The following is a 5777-nucleotide window of genomic DNA, read 5'->3' as shown; positions in this document are numbered from 1 at the left end:
CCACATATTTTGTTATTATTTAGCTCACCTGAGCACAAAGTGATATTTTGCATGTAGAATTGCCTTATGGACCTCCACAAAAATTATATAAATCATGCCCCTGCAACCAAAAATGTCTCACCTTGGGAGTGATTTAGTTAGTATAGCATTAGAAGCAAACATATTTTAAAAATCTTGTTCTTGGAAACTTCAGTACTCAAGAGCTAAACTATTTGGTATGTAGCATCACTTTGTGCTGCTGTATAAAGGTTAAATAAACCGATTCTTGCCCGTCTCATTAGACTAGAAGTAGCTTTTGTATTTTAATGACTGACAACAGTTATCTGCTGAAGCAGTATAGATTGCTCTGGTTGTACATGTATTTTGTTTAAATATAAAAGAGTAAGAGGAGCTTTTGTCTGGTGTAACGGTCTGCCTCTCAGCCAAGATCATGGAATGGAGCGAGGTATATTTGGGGAGGAGGAATCACAACATGGTCATTCATGAAACATCAGTACTTGCTAGTTCCTTTTTTAACTGACTGGGAGTGGCTCAACTTATCTTTCTGTACATGTATAACCTTTAATCTGCTGGCGACAACTGCACAAAATGCTGTCTGGTTATGGTCTGTACATATATTAATTTCAAATTGGGTTAAATTGAATTTCATCTGATATAATATAAGTGTTCATTTTGTTATTGAACATGCCCCAAAAAGATATCCTGTTGTTGTTTTTTCACACTTATTGGATAATATGGACTGGTATTGAATAATTGTTGGATTTGTTGATAAAAAAATCGTCAACTTTTTATCACATAAGTGGTTATCAGAGACTAACAGCTATAAAGCTCTGTGGTGATTATGAAATAAATCTAGACTTTGTCACTTCATTTATTAGCCTTACGTATTCTTGTACGATGGACATGTGAAAAGTTTTCACCAGTTAAAAAAAACAGGAACTTGAGGCGGTTTAGAATTTTATTTCAGTAAATTTTCAAAAGCAGACTGGTGTTTACGGTAGGAGTATGAGTGTACGAGGGATGGTCGTATAAATTTTCAGAAGTTAAATATTTGAAGTTATTAGAATTAGCATATACATGTATTTCAAGCAGGCGTGTCATATTACCGTAATCTGAATTGTCTGCTTCAAGGAAAGATTTCAGATTAAAATTTCGATAATACCCCACGGCTTTATTTATATACCAAAATTACTTTTTTGCATGTGTCTCTTGTCGGACAATGAAACCCAACCTTTTTTCTTTAAATAAACTGTCTGAACTTGTTAAGCTGAGCTAGTTGCAATTCGAAGGCCCTTTTAGTGCTGCAAATTCATAGGGTAAAATGACACCGAAGTGGTCTATGTCAGCCAACAGCAAGTTTTATATACCAAATTGTTCGTCTTGGTCTGTAGTTTCCGGAATGAATATTCATTTGGTCCAAGTCCGATGCGTAGCTTAAAAATCCAAGATGGCGTCAAAGATGGCCGCCAAATCCCTAAATAATCTAGAATATTAATATTTGCTCATATTTGTTTCCGCTTTTGTATTTCAAGTGAAATTTTTGAAAGGAAGATATCATTTAAAGCGTTTTATACGAAGAGATTTAATTTTATTTGAGAAAACAGATTGCTTTTTGCTTTTTAGTCCCCTACCGGTTTACCGGAGGGGACTTTAGGTTTACCCTCCGTCCGTCTGTCCGTCCGTCCGTCTGTCCGTCCGTCAGTCCGTCCGTCCACAAAACTGGATCCCGTGATAACGCAAAAAGTACTGAAAATATTTTAATGAAACTTGATATATGGATAGATGGCAGTATGGAGATTATGCACGTCTTTTTCTTTTCTTCCTATGTTGAAAATTCTGGTTGCTATGGCAACAAATAGACTGAAAATATGGCAAATTTTACACATAACCTGGATCCCGCGATAACGCAAAAAGTACTGAAAATATTTTTATGAAACTTGATATATGGATAGATGGCAGTATGGAGATTATGCACGTCTTTTTCTTTTCTTCCTATGTTGAAAATTCTGGTTGCTATGGCAACAAATAGACTGAAAATATGGCAAATTTTACACATAACCTGGATCCCGCGATATCGCAAAAAGTACTGAAAATATTTTTATGAAACTTGATATATGGATAGATGGCAGTATGGCAATTATGCACATCCTTTTCTTATCTTTCTATGTTGAAAATTCTGGTTGCTATGGCAACAAATAGACTGAATTTCAAGATTTCTGATTCTAGTTTTTAAGTTTTTTCACTATAAGTTCTTTATTTCTTAAGGTATTTTCTTCAAACTTTAAATATAAGTTGCTTGTCATCAACCACATCATATGTGACAAGGTTTACAACTCTAGCACAAAATTTATCAGAATTACCTCCCTTGAACTTAAAATTTTCATGAAAAAAAACATTGTTTTTTTTTTAATAACTTCTTTTTCTGAATGTATCTACTTCAAACTTCATATAAATGTTTCTTATTATCACTCAACATTTGTGAGTGTTCAATACTCCAGCAAGACTATTTCCAGAATAATGCCCCTTTTGAACTTGGACCTTTTTTTTAGAGAAATTGGTAATTTTTACTCCAACTTCTTCAATCATGATAGGATTTTAAAAATGTTATATTTTGATAACAGGGATGTTTGAAAAATAACTTTAGAGTGTCCTTCAGTCCGTCTGTCTGTACATAAAAACTGTTTCCTGTGATCACTTTTAAAGAATTTTTCCAACAAATTTACTTAAAATAGGAACATATGTGAATGGCCAATGGCCCTTCAGAATGTTGCTTGGGCTCTTACCGGTAGGGGACTTATGGATTGCTTGCAATACTATGATAATTGCTTGTTTTATACGTAATTTAGCAAAATAATGCTAAACATATGGGTTTTTGCTATGATACTCTTGTCTTAGCTTAAACAGAGAAATATTTATTACTTATTGTGTTATTCCACTATTGTAATGTATTCATGAGAGTAATGCTTTAATGCATTCATATCATATCTTAAGAAATCTTCTTTGTAATTATGCAGTAAGACATATAAAATGAGAGGCGGTACATTAAAATAGTTTTTCAGTGTAAGGTTGTAACTGGTACTTATTTGTTCTACATCAATTATTTCCCCAAATTTTGTGTTTCTGTCAAATTATAGCTTCTTTAGTGCAGTCCATGTAACTGATTAACATAATAAACCAGGAATATGACAAGTTTCTTCTGGTTATTTAATGAATTATTGTTCAAATCGTACCCCACCCACTATGAATAAAAATCTAAAGAAACTCTGACCCCTCGATTTTACTGATTATATTGAATGACAATATTTACGTAAGTTAATAAACATAAAGTGATTTTCAAAGTGTGATACTATTACAGGTATCCTGTCAGATCTAAAAATCTGTTCAAAAATGTGTTACCAATTTAATAAGCATGATTTTGTTGTAAGTTCACCTAAGGAATTGAAAAGTACAATGTATGCAAAACAACCTCTGCTCATTTATTTATATGTTACACACCTTTTTATGTCAAATGAAATGTAATTTATTTTTTTAAAGTTTCTCAAATTGACAAAATAGTCAATTTAAAAATGTTTGATATTTTATCTACATAGATCATTACTCTGTTGACCTTCAGTTTCATGAACATGCATAGTAGTCGGATAAAACATAATGTTTATATGAAAATCGTTCTTGGCATTATAATTGTGTTTGTGCTATTTTAATCTTTTCTATTTGACCTTTTTCGAGTTGTGTGGTTCTAGTATTTCTTTTTAAAGCTGCATGCCTCCAGATGACCCAAAATATTTCAAGAAAATTAAACTTGGAAAAACCATGATAAAACTTTGAGAAAAGTAAACAAATTAAAGATTCAAGTGATAATTTATATCTTATGTGCAATTTATTTTGTATTTTATAGTATTTATCACTATACTTCTACTGCGTTACTAACGCAATAGGGGCTATTTATGCATATGGAATTTAAGTGCCGATTTTAATTCGTCAAGTACTTTCTTTGTCCATTTCACAATATTTTACCTTTAAATACATTTTTAAAATTTTCATGAAAATTAGGATGAATCTGGAGGTGTGCTGCTTTAAATAATGTATAATAACCCTTTGGATAAATAGTGTATAATAAGCCTTTGGATATGTTACCTGCTTTTAAAGATTATATTTTGACCTATGATCCCGTTATATAAATCCATTTTATTTAGTTTCGCCCATTGTTCTCTATTTCTTGTGGACAATATGATGTATGTCGTGAAATTGCACGAACATTTTACATTGAAGATACCATGATCACTTTCGTATGAATACATCTGTGGACATGTCTTCACTTCTTTTAAAAGTGTACCAGTTTATGTAAAATTGAGAATTCTGCTTAAGCCGGTGCTAGAGGGTGTGGATGGTAGGTAACTTGCAATTACCACTACCGGTATGTTCCTATATGACGAAACAGTGTAAATAAAATAAAACCCCGCCAAGTAAAATTCTAACAATTGTTATGGTTACATTAGACGAAATAAATAAAATACATACATGATCGTGTAAATGTGTACAATTAAGGTACAACCTAATTACCATAACCAAAGTACTCGATGCCTTAAAGGAAGGCAGAGCAACAATTAAGAACATCACTTACCAAGACAGAAGACGAAATTAAAACAATTAAGAACGCACAAAACGTCAAAAACGAAAATGTTGCAGGCTCGGTTTGATTGAGCCTGTTCACGAACGGCACTGTCAAGTGCAAACTACAGTACACGCCCCCTAGCACCGAATTAAGCAGAATTCAACATTTAATCATGGTTACGGTGAACTTTTGGATTTAGAAACAACCGCAGACGCGGTTATAATGTGATTATCATGGAACACGTAAGTGTCATTCCATAAAAAACAGCGTATGGTCCCAAAGTACAAGAATGTGTGTGCCCTAAACAAGAAAACAATGAGCGGAACTAAATAACATGGAACTTTGAAAGGGGATCAGAGGTTATGAAGCCTGCATGCCACAGATAAGCTGTCATTTCCACATAAATCAGGCCTGCTTATACCTAGACGTAAAAGGTTTTTTGAAGACTTAGTACAATTAAATTTTATATATATCTGAATTACGACGACAGGACTTTGTAAAATATTTTTAACGTAATTTATGATAGCGATAGCCTTGTTTACGTTCACTTAGATATATTTAAGATTTTTCACTTGATCAAATTTGATTATTCATGTTAAGGATATCATCTAGGTGCGGTAAGTGCTATTTAATGCAACGTATAGCTTCCGGTTGTGAAATAGGAGAGAGACTTTAACATAAAATCCCTCTAGTAACAATATAAAGTAAATAAGTAAACTAACATGTCATTGACATTATGATTGTAAAAATCAGGAAAAGAGAAGATCCTTTGAGAGCAATTAAACATGGCATAGTTGATAATTCAAACTCAGTTTGATGGGGTCTGTTCATGAGACACCATATCTCAAGTCTCTTAGTACCGACTAAGTAGTATCCAATCCTCAACTATAAAAGTTTTGCAATCAATGATCCCGAAAGACAAAGTCTTCCGGTTAGCTCAATAGGTAGAGCGTTGGACTGTGAATCGGGCAACACGTGTTTTATTCCCGGACGGGGCAGGTCACTTTTGTTGTGATTGATCATGAAATAGTTTCTACGATTATTCGCACTGTACCACTGCTCTGCTATGTACTAAAGTTTCAGTTCCTTGCGAAAGTGAGGGCAACTAGAACTGGTAAACTGCTTGACAGCCTGCCCAGGAACGATTCGGTGGCTGAACTGTGCT

This window comes from Ruditapes philippinarum, unplaced genomic scaffold, assembly GCF_026571515.1.
Source record: "Ruditapes philippinarum isolate M1 unplaced genomic scaffold, ASM2657151v2 ctg3791_1_1_1_1, whole genome shotgun sequence".
Lineage (NCBI taxonomy): Eukaryota > Metazoa > Mollusca > Bivalvia > Venerida > Veneridae > Ruditapes > Ruditapes philippinarum.
Note: the sequence above shows the minus strand (reverse complement) of the source record.